Below are 17,122 nucleotides of genomic sequence, written 5' to 3' on the forward strand. Positions count from 1 at the left end.
AGAAATCACATTAAGACGTTTTCTTTCTTTCTCTCCCAGTCACGTAGGAGGAATCCCCTTCAAGAAATGTTTATTAAAGAAATATAGCACATTCCTCCTGCCTTTGGATTGACCGCTGGATTAGCAGCTCACCCTTACCTCTGGAGTGTTTGTCTGACATGAGATGAGTGAGGCTGACTTGCTAATCTATTGATCAGCCTCAGGGAAGAAAATAGCAGGGCAGGTTTTCCCTTATTAAATTTTCAGTGCTTGAAGCAGCAAGGGCCCCATGTTTACAGTGCTTATGACCAGTGTGGGTGGTGTTTGCCTGTTCCCACAGCAGAATTATTTGCATAGTCAAGAGTGAGAATTGATGTAAATAATGATAACTTGAGTCTCCGTTTTGCCATCTGTTTAATATACTCAGGGCATGGTCCAAAGCTCATTGAAGTAAATGGGAGTTTTTCAGTTGACTTGGGGTATGTCTACACGGCAGTGTAAGCCCAGTGTTAGTTGGACTTGAGTCTGTGGCCCTGGGTTTAAAAGTCCAAGGATTGAACTTCCACACTGACTGGTGACCTTAGGTTAAGAATTTTTGAGCCCGGGCCCCACATCCAGGCTCCAATGCCCACACTGCAGTACGCAGACCTGAATCCAACCAACCATATCCCAGACTTCCTAGCACCCTCCCAAAACGTGGCTGCTCTAGCCTTTTCTTCATGGGGTAGTGTGAGAAAACTTGACTGTCCATTCCGTGTGTCACAAGAAGTTGTTGCAGCCCACCAGTGCATTCTGCTGGGACGTCATTTTGGTCTGCATGCTCCTGGCAACCAGAACCAGGAACATGGAAAGGTCATCATTTCAAGAGCATCTCTTGCTTGTGCTGTCACTCCTGTTTTAGGAGTCAGGCAGAGCTTCCATGAGATGCTGGGGGACATTTCAGCGGCATTTTCTGACCCACTGAAGGCACCTGACGGAGCAGAAGGAGGAGGCGAAAGATACAGACATGGCTGATGCTGCTCATGACGCTCGGTATAGCTGCTGATGCCCCCTGAAGTAGGGCCACAAGCACAGACTGGTGGAATCACGTTGTTGTGCAGACCTGGGATGCCAAGCAGTGGGTCCAGAACTTTTGCATGAAGAAAGCATCATTTCTGAAGCTTTGTGTGCAGCTTGTCCCAGCCCTCCAATGTCATGACATACTCCTGGTCACAGCAGTATCCCTCCAGAAGCAGTTGTTATCGTCTGGAAGCTGGCTATTGCAGACTGTGACAGGTCTGTTGCTAACCAATTTGGTGTTGGAAAGTCAACTGAGGGTAAAGTGGTGATGGAGGTTTCTGAGGCAATCAGGTGTGTGATTTACCAAAAGGTGGTGGGGTAAACTATCTCTGAAGTAATTGCCAGTTTTGAGAGAATATGGTTTCCAAACTGCACCAGGCCATTGATGGAACTGTCATGCTCATAGTTGTAGGGACCGGTGCGTGAGCAGTCATGCCTAGTGGTTAGAGTGAGGTGCCAGGCCAAAGGTCAGAGCCAGAGACCGCTTCAAGGATAGGGTGCAGGAGCAGGGACTGGAACAAGACTGGGGTCTGGGATAAGGAGGACGGAACAGGGAGGAAGGCAGGGCTCAGGAGTTAGATAAGTAGGCAGGTTCTGTAGCAGCAGCCAGTCAGGGATAACTCTAGTTACTCAGACAACTTCCTGTGCCTCTTACTGGTTTAAATAGAGCTTCCTAGTCAATCAGTGGTGCTCGATGTTTCCCCTGATCAGGAGCTTTGTGGGTGGGGTCCTTTGCAAGCTAGTGCTTCACTGGCTCCCTTCTCCAGTTGTTCAGATGAGCTGGTGGGTGGTGGCTATTGTCTGAGCACTGCCTCGGGACCCAGGTTTGAGGCCTGTGATCCCTCACAACAGTTTGCCCTCCTCGAGGAGCATTAGTACCTAAACCACAAAGGGTACAACTCCATTCTCGAGCAGGCCCTTGTGGACCACAGAAGCTGATTTATGGACACCAATGTGGGCTGCACTAGTTGTGATGCCAGGGTTTTCCGCTGATCAGGAGTTTACATCCATGGACAGGGTGGGACATTATTTCCACCAAATGACATTGTCATAAATTGAGTTACAGTCCCCACTGTTATTCTGGGGCACCCTACATGTACCCCCTTTTGTGCTGGGGTATGAAGCCATACCCTGATCTCAGAAGGCTGGCAAAAAAGATTTAATCAGACTCCCAGCAGGTGTAGAATGGTGGTTGAATGTGCATTTGGCAGACGGAAAGCCCACTGGTGCTATCTATAGACCCATTTGGATTCCAGTGTCATCAATGTCCGTATTATTGTGGCTTGCTGTGCTTTTCACAATCTTCATGAAGCCAAAGTTGAGCCACTTGCTCCTGAATGGACCCTTGACAGTAATAGACTAGTACGCTCAGCCAGAAAGTGACCGATCGCACCTGGAGCAGGATGCACCTGGGCAATGGAAATCAGGGATGCTCTGTGTTCTCACGTTTAGAGATGTAAATATTGTTTAAAAAGATAACAGTTTAAATTATTTAAATTATATCATTTAACCGATTAACTAATTAAAGGGAATGGGCTCGAGGCCGAGGCTGGGGCCACTGGGGGGCGGGAGGGGGACTGGGGCCGCTTGGGGCTGAGGCCAGGGCCGGGGATGAGGCCGGGGCTGCTCGGGACTAGGGACAGCCAGGACTGGGGCCACTCAGGGCTGAGGTCAAGGCCACTTGGGGAGGGGGCCGCTCGGGGTCAGGGCCAGGGCCATTGTAGGATGTGATGTAGTGATGGCAATAAACTTTCTTAATTAAATAAATGCCTTTATTTGTGATAATGGATGCGTTACAAATGTAACCCTTCTGCCCATCTAAGTTGGCAGCAACAAGGGCCGGGTTCTGTATCTAGGGGTTCCGTTTCAATAACACAATGCAAAACCGGCTCGAGCCCCCACCCAGTGACCTGGGACAATTACATACCACCCCCCTGGGTACCTCTAAGAGGCAATACTTCCCCTCTCGCAAGCACGGAGTCTGAGTGTAGCAGAAAATGTTTAATGACATGAGGTAAACGACATCAGCATAAAATTGGAAAAACACCACAAACAGGATTCATAACACAAACCATGAGCAAAACCCACCCCAGCAAATTGGGCTGTGTCCTTTCCCTTTGGTTCTTGAATCCAGCAACCCAAAAATCACCCAGAGTCCCCAAAGTCCAACATCCCCAAAGTCTCTGGGGTCCAGCAACCACCCAAAGTCCCAAAAGTTCAACAACCCCCAAAGTCTCTGCCCCGGTCAGTGCAGCCCCAGAGTAAAAGGGGGGGGGCACGCAGGGTGTTAAGGGGCACCTTACGTGATCCGAGGCTGGCCAGCCGTCTGTTTCTCCGTGGGGGTTCCGCCGCAGCCTTTACCACGAGCCAGTCCACTTTCCTGCCATCCCACGAACTGCTCCGCTCTACAAGCTGCTCCGCTCCCCGACCTGTGAGCCGTTCCAGCCGTCCCCACAAACAGCTCCGCTCGCCGTTCCTAGGGCCACTCCAACCGGCCCCGCAAGGCTCCACACCGCTCGCTGCTCCTCTAGTCGTCCCCACAAATTGCTCCACCAGCTGCTGAGCAATATAGCTTCAGGCTCCCCCACTAGTTAACATAGCCTCAGTGATCTCAGCTCTTAATAACATCAGCTCTTTTGTGATTTCAGCTCTTAGCAATTTCAGCTCATAGTATAGGGGAGCCCCAGTGCTAGTGCACCATTGGCCCAAAGTGAATTCAGCTCAGCAGCCTGTAACTAGACTCCTAAGGGAATCAAAGTTAGCTCTAATATTCCACAGTGGAGAGAGGAGGTGGTGCAATTGGTGTTTCGGACCCTCAGAGGGGGCCCATACCATCAGGTACAAATACCTGTCCCCATCCTCTCTCAATTCACTGGGTTTTGTAACCCATGCCCCTTGACAAGCAAATGCTACTTAGGTAATGGTGACGGATTCACTCAGTCCTTCTGTCATACAACAGTTACACTGGCCTTCATTCACAGAATCAGGGTAACAAAACTTTATTCTTCCTGCCCCAATAATAGAGAAACTGGGGATCCCACACCAGCCAAAGTAACCACTTTCAGTTGCTGTGTTTCCTGCTAGGCGAGTGGGTGTGCCTATGCAAATAAGATCAGCCCCTGGAGTTCTTTTCCACACTCGCCATAATTCACCACCAGATGTCAGGGTAGAGCTCATCCTGACTCTGCTTACACAAATATATAAATAAAATATTAAAGCACTGCCAGGCGGGCCAGCTGCCATTAGAACACTGAAACAACAATAGTAAACCAACACAAACACTAGCGATAAAACAAAATGCATAAATCAAACACTGAACAGTACAAACAGTGAAACCAGTGCCATCAAAACAACCTCTTAATTTTGTATGTCCTCTGGCACCTTTTCCTTTCCCTTTCTTGTGCATTTAGCATGCACGTGGTGCTGCTGTCTGGGTGTGGAGGCCTGCCGGGGGGAGAGGGTCATCACAGGGGTGGAAGTATGCATTGGGTGGGGTTCCTAGACCAGGGTGGAGGACTGCAGGGGGTAGATTTTTCCTGCCCAGCTGCTGCTAAGTCCAAGTTGTGTGGGTGACCCAACCATGGAATTGTCCAAAGTGTTCCTGGTCTGCTGGCATGGTACTGTGGAGGGGACCTCATGCTGTGGAGCGGGTGCAGGAGGAGCCTGCATTCTAGCGGCCATTAGCTAAAGCAGTCACTCAGACAGGTCTTTCAGATAGGCTGTCATCCTCCTTCAGCCAACGTTCCTGTTGCAGGAGCTCCAATGCAAGCTGCAATGCTCCTGTGCTGCAATTCTGTCTTCAAACTCTGCAGCTGGCCTGTGCTGTTCCGTACCTGCGGAGAGGCAAGCAGAACAGTATGCTGTTGTCTCAGTAATTTCACAGATGGTTCAGTGCCTGAGCACAGGAAAAATCCTCGTGGAATCTCAAGGCCAAAAAATAATCCTTCGTAAAACTGAAATTCAATATGTTGTGAGAGAAACACTTCAGATCCCAGAAGCTCTATGGACACAACCAGGTTAATTGTAATGAAAAGAGTGAACAGAGAATGGTAAGTTAAGTCACAATTGGTTTTGTATAGAAATTGCAGGCCACCTTTCCCTCTGGGGCAATGGATAGACCACGGCTTACTACATAAACCCTTTCCCACCAAGGCAGAGTTCCTTCACACTGGATTCCTTACTGCAAATATCCTCACGCACACCTTCATTGGTTCAACACCATGTGCTTTAGTTACAATGTGCTTTCCAAGTGTTTGTTCCCTCCTGCACAGGGCTTTTCCCCAAGCCTGTATCTAATACCAATGCACAGGGCAGGAGGGAGAGAGAGAGATATCACCTTTGAGATTTTGGGCTCCTTTGCTCTTCTTTCCAGCCTTCCTTTGGGCCTCCCTCCTGTCTCTTCCACAACCCCTGTTAATCCTCAGCTGATGAGTGGAATCTCCTCGTTAATTGGTTAATCACCTGGTACTTAATCAATTACTTTGGTTCATGTGGGGATACTTGCGAAGTGCACAGAGTGGTGACTCAGCTTTAGGCTGCTCTCATGCTGTCACACCTTTCTGTCATTTCAGGCATTTCACATTTTGGAGGATGCAACAATTCTTTTGGATCCGGAACGGCAAAGGGATATCTTATTTCAAGATGCAAGGCAAGCTAGCTGTGTATGCTGCAGAAGTTTTCAAACTTATGGTGACGGAATAGCACAACTATGGGTGGAGTAGGCTGATCACATACTGCGGTGACCACTCAAAATATGTTCTCTGAAATGTGACTACCTATCTGGAGTTCCTGCTCTGGGGAAAGTTAGCAGCTATCAGCACCTGGGATTGAGTCAAAATTCATGGGGCAATCAAAATTGAACTTTTTGCTTGCCTCTCACCAGAGACTCACCAAAATCTGGCTGTGCTCACTTGATCAGGAAGCAGTGCACTTGGCCAAGGATGACTTCTGGTTGCTGGCCATTGCAAATGCAGGAGAAGGTTCAATGTGTTTTGCAGCTCAGGAAGGGTTAAATACCAAGCTACTGCACTTGACTAAGGAGGGTTGCTTCCATTTCCTGGGAGTTGATTGGATACTCCTGGGCTAGAGAGGACAAACACTGGCACATGGGATTGTGGGATAGCATCGGCAGACTCTCAGGGTCTGACTCTTGGAGGATCAGGCCTAAGCTGCATCTACACTGCAAAACAATGGAGTTTGGGCCTGAGTCCCCACAGGACCTGGGCTCAAATCCTTTATCCCCAAGTGGTCCTGTGACCCAAGCCTGAGGCAGAGCCTGAGTCTGAGCCTGGACTTACACTGCAGTCTAGACTTACCCTTTGATGGGCTTTGACTCAGATCCTTAGTTTATTTCCTTTCTAATGGTACTCACCACCTTGCTGCATTGTGGACAGCAGCTCTACAACAGACCACTAGCTTCTTTTCAGTTTCATGGATCTTTCCCCTCTGTACCCCACCATTCTGTGTCTTGGCATTTGCCTCTTATCAGCTTTCTCTGGTGCTGCTTCTTTAGTTGTCTCCCTTCCCTTTAGTCCATTTAACCTTTAAGCAGGGGTGAAAGTAACTTAAAGGACTTGCCAGTGCTTTGGAGTCCTGAGGAGGGGCGTGGCCTCCACCAGAAGAGGCGAGGCCTCTACGGGAAGAGGCCTTTAAATCCCCAGGCCCTTTAAATCACCCCCTGAGCTCCCAGATGCAGAGGTGGCTGGGAGCCCTGGGGTTCGGGGGCGATTTAAAGGGCCCAGGGCTCTAGCTGCTGCTACCGCAGCGGAGTCCCAGGTCCTTTAAATTACCGATGGAGCCCTGGGGCGGGGCAGGGCTGGAGATGAGTTTGGGGTGCAGGCAGGCTGCCCTGGGACTGGAGCCAGAGAGGAGGACTCCCCCCAGCCCTCTCCCTGCCGGCAGCAGCGAGCTCTGGGGTAGGGACCCCCTTCTCCCCCCCGGCAGCACACTCACCCCCACCACTGTCACTGCACGTGCTCCTAGGGCCCCTCTCAGGTCCAGAAATCCCCCTCACCTCCCCTGTGGTGGGTGCCATGCCGGGGGGGCTGCCACCACATGTGCGCCTCCTCCCCTGCTGCTGTCCCTCACTGTAGCCTCACTGGGGGTGGGAGATGGGGCTGCCCTTTGCCCTGCGTGGGGCAAGAGCAGTGACTGTGGGCAGGGGGAGTGGCTGTACTGGTGGAGGGTCCCACCGGAAAATGAAAGGGTCTGATGGGGAAGGGCAGCCTGCCCTGGCATTAGTGCAGGTGGAGCACTAGGACCCTGCGGTGGCAGTTAATGCAGGCAGGCAGCATGGCGCTTCAGGGGAGAGACACCGAAGCTCTGCTCCAGCCGGACCCAGGGAGGTGCATGGGGGCAGCAAAGGGGGGCCAGGGCACACTCAGGGGAGGCGCGGGGGGGGGGAGCAGGTGGGGCCAGGGGGGAGACCCGGCCCCGAACATTCGTGGAGCCGGGCCCCCGAACCCTCAATATTGCTGGAGCCAGGAGGAGGAGTCAGAGAGGGAGAGAATGCTCCATTTTCTTGCCGGTATGCTACTGCACCTTTTCTTACCAGTCCTCCGTACCGGCTTACTTTCACCTCTGCCTTTAAGGGAAGAGACAATGCTCAATCAAGGAATCCTGATAGAGATTATTAAATAAATGTGAAGTTCCTCGCTGCCTGAGCAAGCCAACCAGTGACAGAGTGTATAGATTCCATCCCCCATTTGCCAAGGAGTGGGCTAAAATTACCTGGGGGGACAATGGGGTAGCCAAGGGGCCAAAGTGTACAGATGGGGAGGCATCCATCAGGCAAGGCTACGGTCAATGGATGTGAGGTTCCATGTTAAATTGAGGCAGATCCTCCGCTGCTGTAAATCCGTGCACCTCCATTGACTTAAATGAAGTTAGGTTGACTTACACCAGCGGAGGATCTGGCTCTAATACTGGTTGCAGTCCCATTCACTTCAATGATGCGCATTTCATAACTGAAAGCAGACTGTGGCCCTATGGACTTATTCCTGTGTGTTCTGCAAAGATCCTTTGAGCTACATCACCATCTGCAGTGGGTATTAGAAGGTATTTGTGACACACAGGAGTTAGGGATAGAAATGCGCAAGGGAGTGTGGTACTGTATTTTCTAGGGTATGTAAAACTTCTCAAATGCCTTAGTTGTCTACGGTTTACATGCAAGTTTCCCCCCACTCTCCTCTCATAGTCTCATTTTCTAGGTTCTTTGTTCTGTTGTAACTAATAAATATTTCTAGTAATGCCTAGGCTCCTCTCTCCACAGAGCTGCACCAGGAATGGTGATGAACACACTCCATTTATCCGTCTCAAAGGAAGGTGGCAAAATAGCTGTGGGTACAAAATCTGTCTCTTTCTACATTGCTACGTCAGTGACAGTGATCACAAGTGACAAGCAGAATGAAACAACTGCAAAGGCACTGATGCAGGAACTGAGGTGAGAAGGAAAAGATCTGGAAATACAGTAGCTTTGGGAGTGGTCTGTGAAATACTTCAGAACTAGCTTGGTGTCTTTGGTCAGAACAATGTGGTCTTGGATTCACAGATCTTACTTCATGTCAGAAAAATACAAAAAATGCCCAGTCTTTAAATGTTGTTTTTAGGCAGATCGTCAGAGCAGCAGCTACCACAGATAGAGAGGCTACATATGCCAGATTTTATCTCCTTTTATGGTCCTCATCAACATAGTATTTAGGTACCTCCCAAACACTGATGCATTTACCCTGACATTTCCCTGTGTTATAAAAGTGTTGTTATTGTACCTACTTTGCACACGGGGGAAACTGAGGCATGGAGGTTCAGTGACTTGCCCAAAGTCACAGAGAAAGTTGATGGTAGAGTCTGGAATTAGCCCCATCATCTTCTGAGACTCCCACAAAATCATCTTTCTAAAAAGGCTGGGCAGGAGTCTGTTTTGTCCATGAAGTAAGTGAAATTACCATGAAATATGCCTGTCTTCTCTGAACTGATGTGGTATTTGGAGCTAGTGGCAAGAGCCAGTTTGTCCTGCCCCTTTTATTTTACTAGTGGGTCTCAGCAGCAACTGTGTACTAAGAAAATGCAAGAAAGTTTCCTACGTGGCTTTTGCAGGGCATCATGTTGGCAGCTCTGCAGAACCAACTAACCTAGTTGTTGTTTAGAGTGGAGCCTCAGCTGCAAAATTCAATTTTTTTAATATCTCAACATGTCCCATCCATGCATAAATCCCTGGCAAAAGGGGGGAAATATCAGATGCCTCTCCTTGATATGATCTACATTGTGTAAATCATAGATCCTGTTGCAATGAATGACGAATGAAGAAACACTTGAACAAATGATGTGTATCTCAGTATGAACAGCAGAGCTGCTGTCATGCTGAGAACCCCCTACATTTGGTGTAGTCACAGCTTTCAACAGTACATCACCCAGAGCCACAGTGTTTTCACAATTGATTTTTTGCAATGTTTTGAGCAAGAAAAAGTTAATCAGCCAAAGTGCAGCTGTAGCTGAACTGCTGCTGAAAACTGCAGCTTTGCTCAACCCACCCGTGGGGTTTTCTTCCATTTTTAATGTGATCGTGCAACAGTGTAGTCAAGGAAATGGCTAGTACACGCTCACTGAGCAGCTGCTGCAAATGAAAACCAGGTCTCCGGTGGCCAATGTTTAAATATAAAGTAAATGCTTCCTGCAGCCAGAACTCAAAGGAATCAAGGGTGCCCAAAACCCGAGTGGAATCCAGGCCCCATTGAAGTCAATGGCAAAACTCCCACTGACTTCAGTAGGGCTAGGATTTTACCCAGAATCTGTTAATGCAAACATTGGCTTCTTGAGGACAGAATTTTAGATAATATCCATTCTCATCATGGAGGGTGTGATCCCTATTTAGATTATAAACCCTACAGGACAGTGACCACCTTTTTGTTGTGTGTGTCAAAAGTATCCAGTGCAATTGGGCCCTGTTCCCTGACTGAGACCTCTAGGTTCTACCATTGTACAACCAAATTATAATGACATCTAGAGCCGTTAATTCTCAATATCGTTTTTTCTTTGCTACAAATACCTTTTCCTACCCTGAAGAAGAAGCCATTACCAACTGAACCCAATCCCATTGCAGGGTCACCCCGACATCAAGAGTGGAACAAACAGTGCAAAAAACTAATTCAAGAAATAGTCATTTGAGTTCTTAAGGCAACTTGCTTTGGCTGTGTTCAGGCCCCTTTGTGTTTGCTTTCCATGAGTTCTCTAGCATTGGATTCTGGGGAAGATTTTTCAGAGAGTACAGACACAAGCCATAGTTCCACCAAGTTCTGTTGCCCCCACAGGGTATACCATTTGTTTATTGTGGTTTGGCTTTATGAGCAAGTTCCCCTGCTGTCACTTCTCCATAGGAAAGATACCAGTTTAAGGTGCACTATGAAGTGCAAAGTATTCCAAGTTCTTCTAGTGCAGTGGCTCTCAACCCTTCCAGACTACTGTACCCCTTTCAGGAGTCTGATTTGTCTTGCGTACCCCCAAGTTTCACCTCACTTAAAAACTACTTGCCTACAAAATCAGACATAAAAATACAATAGTGTCACAGCCACACTGTTACTGAAAAATTGCTTACTTTCTCATTTTTACCATATAATTATAAAATACATCAATTAGAATATAAATATTGTACTTATATTTCAGTGTATCGTATATAGAGCAGTATAAAAACATCATTGTATGAAATTTTAGTTTGTACTCACTTCGCTAGTGCTTTTTATGTAGCCTGTTGTAAAACTAGGCAACTATCTAGATGAGTTGATATACTCCCAGAAGACCTCTGTGTACCCCAAGCAGTACACGGACCCCGATTCAGAACCACTGTTCTAGTGTACAATGCAGCTACAAATTTCAGTGCCTATGTTCTCCTTCCTTCTCGCGTCTCACTAATTTAACAAATAGCACTTCTAATGGATAGTGGTAAGTGGCATCACTTCTGATCTACTGGGATTCTTTTCTCCTGACTTATTTATTTTATGTACAGTACATAGCTAATGCCAACAGGTGAGAGAGCTACTCTGAGTGCTTCTGTAGTCATGGATCACTGAGTCATCATATACACAGATATATGCAGCCTATAATTGAATAGTTGGTACCACATCCATACCATACCAATTTAAAAAGAGAGCTGGGCTAGAGAACATATTCCATTTTGTGTAGTATGAACAGCAGGATATTCCTAGCAAAGAGAAATCTTAATTTGTTGATGTCTGTAAGGTGTTTTGAAGGTGTAGAGCATTAAGCGCTAAGTATTAAATCCTCCGACTAGACTTTACCGTACCAGGCATAGCTGAGGTAAAGTCAAGGGAAAGTAACAAATATTTTGTTGCACCTTAGAGACTAACAAAATTATTTGAGCATAAGTTTTCGTGGGTTACAGCCCACTTCATCGGATGCATGTAGTAGAAAATACATGTTCTCTGTGTATATATATCTTCCTACTGTATTTTCCACTACATGCATCCGATGAAGTGGGCTGTAGCCCACGAAAGCTTATGCTCTAATAAATTTGTTAGTCTCTAAGGTGCCACAAGTACTCCTGTTCTTTTTGCGGATACAGACTAACACGGCTGCTACTCTGAAATATTTTGTTGGTAAAGATACTGGCCATACAGATTCTGAAGCCTGCGTTTTTCAAAACTGACTAGTGACTTTGAGAGCTTCAGTTTTTGATGCTGAGAACTTGAGACACCTTAAAGGAACCTGATGTTCAGAGGAAGAATGCTCATTGTTTCTAAAATCAGCTCTCCTCCTCCCCCCCCGGTAAGCTGCCTCAGGTTGGGTACCAACAAAAAAGGCCCCCAGAGTCACAGTCAGTTTTGAAAATGTAGGCCACTGTATTGGATAGCAGAACTGTATGAAATATTTACAGGGAAGTTTGTTTCCTTTCAAATTCTTGAAAATAATCTGAATTTTTTGCAGAAGCTGTGAAAATTTGCACAGTTGCACCTGGAAATAAGACAGTTTTAAAATTTAAAACAGTCTTGTTTTCATTAAAAAATGGTTCTACACTTGAACAAAAAAACAATTTCAAACTTCAAGTTCTTTTTTTTTTCCCCCCAAAGAGCAATTATGCACATGGAAACTGAGAAATAAATTTTTCATATGTTTAACTGCAAACCAGGGGTGGGAGAAAGAGAAGAGCAAAACTGTTAGTATTTCTTCATTTTCATAAAGTAAATTATCACATTCTTGCACCATAATTTGCTGCATCAGCAATGATAAAATCACAGTACGTTAAATTTTGCCTTTGTAAAAAATAGCTGTAACCCTTCTTTTCTGGAACCAATTTTGATGGGCAGTAGGTTTTTTTTTCTCCCGGTTCAGTGGCATATAGTAGAGCAGCTGTCCATAACTGCTACATTTTGTCTTATAATGCAAGACACCCTGAAGCATTTGCTAAGTGGGCTGCAGAAATGGTTTCTTAACATTTGGCTAGCAACAGTAGTTGCCAAGCACAGAAACTTTGCTTATCCTATTGAATTTCCACTTTTTAGACCCTAGAAATATATGAATCATTTCCACATATGGAGTATCTCCTTCAGCACGGTGTTTTGCTTCATTAATAGCTGACTCAAGTTGGCACAAGGGCTTTCTCCAGTGTAAAATTAGGTTCAAATAACAGTTTTTGCAGCAACTTGTACACTGAAAGCCTCTCTGACTAATTGGTCTGTAAAGAGTTCATCCGCCTCTCACCTCTTTAGCTGCCAAAGACCAAAAGAGCTGTGGAGGTGGAGCGTCCTAGCTATGGCGAAAGGGAGAACGTCATTCCACCCCAACAGGCACCAATGGCCAATTAGGAAGGAGCACCAGGAGAATGCTGTCCAGTCCTCCACAGAAGTATGGTGCTCCCCATTCAGGTACCCAGTGGGGCTGGAGCAGGGCTGTATGCTAAAATGCGTGGACAGTTTGAAATATCCTCAAGATTAAGGCTGGGAGCAGAGACCTGCATGGGAGGGCGCTTTGCTCAGTAAGGCTTGGATTTTCAAAGGGGCTTCAAGGAGATACGCACCCAAATCCCATTGCATTTCAGTGGGAGTTGACTGCCTATCTCCCTTGGGCTCCTTTGAAAATTCCAGCCTAGACCTCCAATTCAGCAAAGTACTTAAACACATGAATAGTTCCCCTGAAGCGAGTGTTTTACTGAATCTGTGGTCTGTGTGTGCTTGGTCATAGTGTCAGTTTGGAGTATGCTTTATATTCTCTTTTTTAAAGTTGCATTAACAAAGCTTTAAGTTTCATTGTTAAGCACTTAAAGGTCTGGAAATGCCAAGGTTGTGATTGCCTGTACTTTAACTCTGTCCCCTTGCATGTTTGCAGTATAATACAACCTATTGGTACATGATCACATACTGTTAGCTCTCCAGTACTCCTGTTGTAAGCCTTGATCCTGCCCTGGGGCTGCTAGCACAGCTTACCCTTGGCACAGTTGGGATTCTTATTCCATAAGTGGCAGGACATGAAAAACAGGTTCAATAACTTTTCACCAAACCTCCCTAAAACATTTCTATAATAGTTTTTCTCAAAAATATGTGGCTTATACCATCGGTGCCGACTCCATGGGTGCTCTGGGGCTCAAGCACCCACTGAAAAAAATAGGGGGTGCTCAGCACCTTAAGTGTCTGATTAATCTTTTGTGGACCCCAGCGCCCGGACTGTGGCCTCACCACCGCTTGGCCTCTTCTCCTCGAGGCCCCGCGCACACTCCACCCCAAGGCCTTGCCCCTGGTCGGCCTTTTCCTCCCTAAGGCCTCACCCATGCTCTGCCCCAAGGCCACGCCTCCGCTCGGTCTCTTTCCGCCAAGGCCCTGCCTCCCACTTGCATGGGGGAAGGGGACAGAGAGGAGCACCCACCAGCAAAAACAAAAGTCAGCGCCTGTGGCTTATACAGAATACTGGATGCTATTGTGTGACAAAGCTCTTACTGGCAGACACAAGATGATACAACACTTCTTTTAGTCTGTCTGCAGAACCAGGAAGACAGCCCTCCACTGGTTCACATGCTGAATGTTTCCTTTGCAATCATGTGCCTAAGAATTGATTTCTTGAACATGTAAAGAAAGGGTGAAATCCTGGCCTATTGAAGTAAATGGCAAAAGTTCTGCAGAAACTGGTCAGTCCACCCAAGAAGTGCCAGAATGACAGACTTTGAGACCTTCTTATCTGTGTTTTGATATTTAAAACAATACATGCACAATGCTCAGATGCCCAACTGATGGATGTTACATCTTTACCTAAATGCATACGAAGCTTTACAGCTATAAAGAGTAATGAATATCAAGGCCTAGCAAGACAGCGCTATCAGACTTGATCTTCATAAGCATTAACGGAACAAAAAGTAAAATCACTTTCTTACTTGCAAAGTAAAAATCAGTATGGTGTTGGCTATAAATCAAGAAATACTTTTCACATCTTTGAAGCACTCTGCTCAGAAATATTCTGGGACTAGCTGAAACCATTTCAAGTCCCTAGACATAGGAGGGCTGGCAGGGAAGTTGCTTTGTTGACACATCAGATTATGTAGGAGTTCAATAGCTTTCTCAGTGTTTCTGTGTGTGCATGTGGAGGTGGGGAGAAGCAGCATGGTGGTTGTCCAAACCAGAGACCGTGATGTATAGACATCCCGTAATAACTTCCACACTGACATGCTAAATGGTTTAAGGGGGGAAGTGCACCTTGGTACTTGCATCAGGCCAAATTCTGTGTGTGTGTGTGTGTGTGTGTGTGTGTGAGAAACTGTCATTGATTTAAGTAGGACTTACACCAGGGCTGAATTTGGTTCCATAACTCCTACATGGAAAAGGAATCTCATCAGCCAGTTTGTGTTGCATGATGGTTTTAATGAGTACAACATCTACACTGGCTGAATCAGTCCTACCAGTAAAGACAACATCTAAGGTAGTTCCCCTTACCCAGTTCAGCAATACCCGATAAGCAAAAGAGCCAAGTCTGGTTCAGGTCTCTGTACGTAAGTACAATACCCATTTTAATTAGAGCTGAGTGAATAATTGATTTTTCAGTTCAGTGGCTGAACTAAAAAATCTGGAATAACCCCTCCGCCCCCCAAAATGGTTTGTTTTGACCTATTTTGGGGTGTTTTCCCCACACCCAAAAATGTCTTTTGGGTCAAATATAATGTGTCAAATGTCGATTCGGACAAAGATTTTCTAAACAAACCATGTTGACATTGCTGCCATTTTCATTTTGCGGGCTTTTTTCATCCAAAACAATATGCCAGATTGGGCCTGAATTCTTGCATAATTTCAATGCCTCGAAAAATGCATTTTCCAGCAAATTTACTATTGACCAAAAAAACTTTCATCCAGCTGCAGTTCTAATGTGAGACCTAGTCAGCTAGCACTGCAGCGGGCCCTAGCCTGTTAGTCTGAGCGTAACGCTGGGAGCCACAAATGCCTGAGTTCTAAGCCTTGGGGTGACACAGATTTCCCCAGCTGGCCTTGAGCAAATAACCCAAGTGCAGATTCTTCAGAAGAGGCCTCTAATTTTGTAAGGCCACAGTTTCTGGGTGGCCAACTTCAGGCAATTAGGGCCTGCTTTTCACTTATCATTTTACCTGGAGTCAGTGGCAGCTGCAGCCAGGCACTCTGCACCTGTCAGGCCTGCAGTCAAAAACAGAGGGACTAAAACTTAAAGGCCACTTTTGAAAAATCTGTCCTTAAACTTCCCAGCCTCCATTTTCTTGTGTCTAAAATGGGGATCATACTTACCTAACTCTCAGGAGTGTTGTGATTAAATTACGTAGGAGATGATTAAAGCCCTTTCAAGGTGAAAATTCTAAGTTATTGTTAATTGTTATTGTTGTTATTGTTAATTCCCAGGCTAAAACTTTGAGGGTCATTTAGGTTTGTGAATGATTTAAGAGAATGTTATAGTGTTCACAAAACTATGAAAGTCTGGAAATTCAGTTTCCTATGGATTGCAGGGGGCTTTGGAGCAGACCCATGGTGCAACTACAAAGATTTAATATTCTAAAAAACAAACAGATAGTGGATGTGCATTGTTCGCTCTTCTTTCACACTATAGCTGGTGAAAGAGCTAATCTCCTGGCATGGTAGCATTGCACAATAGCCAGTGGTGATGTTTAAAAACTAACCTTGGTAGTCACCGGGCAGGGTTGTAACTTACTGCTTTGTCTGTTAGCAGTGATTGTTGAGGTGGAGTTGCAGTGCTTGGATGCCTCTACAAGATACACAGCTCATAACCCATTTTTGTACACAGACGTATGCCCAGGGAGTGTACCCTGGCTGCTATTTTCATTACCATGTGATCCTCTCGGAAATAAGATTTCTCTCTTTTTTTTTTCCGTTCACCACTTCTCATGTAAGGTGCCCAGCTAAAGCCTTCTGTATAGACACAGAAGAGGTACAGTCTGGACAGTGGCTGTGCTGAATTCCCACGTTACCCTGCCAGTGTGTCTGAACTCTGTTCAAGAGGGAGGGAGGGGTCAGAGGGCAGTTAAATCTCCAAATTTCATAATTCTCTGGCCTTTCCGATAAGACTACCGGCAACAAGGATGTCAATTTAGATGGTGTTTTCTGACACAGGTAATTAAAAATGTTTGTATTTATTATTTATTACGACACTGAATGGGCACTAGGCACTTTATGGACAAGTACAAAGGCAGGAACAGGGTTAAATTCCGTCCTCAGTTACTGTGGATGTGCATCGGTGTAACTCCATTGACCTCAGGGGACTTACTCTGGATCTACGCCTGTGTTGTTCAGAGCAGAATTTTTGACCCAAGGGAACTAATTCATCATTACTGTGTACCTTGTACAGTCATTTTCACCAGTGCGAAGTCGGCATAAAACACTACCAGATCAGAGTAATACCATCTTGCCTCCAGTTTGCACTTGCCTGGCGTCAGTGCAGATGACTGCACATGGTGCATGGCCAGGGATGCTGGAACAATTTTTATAGTGGGGGTGCTGAGAGCCACTGAACCAAAATGTAAACCCTGTCTATGATGGCAACCACTTCAAGCCAGGGGTTGCGGCAGCACCCCCAGCACTCTTAGTTCCAGCACCTATGTGGCAATAGTGAACTGTGC

Source organism: Terrapene carolina, unplaced genomic scaffold, assembly GCF_002925995.2.
Source record: "Terrapene carolina triunguis isolate 2854851 unplaced genomic scaffold, T_m_triunguis-2.0 Scaffold42, whole genome shotgun sequence".
Taxonomy (NCBI): domain Eukaryota; kingdom Metazoa; phylum Chordata; order Testudines; family Emydidae; genus Terrapene; species Terrapene triunguis.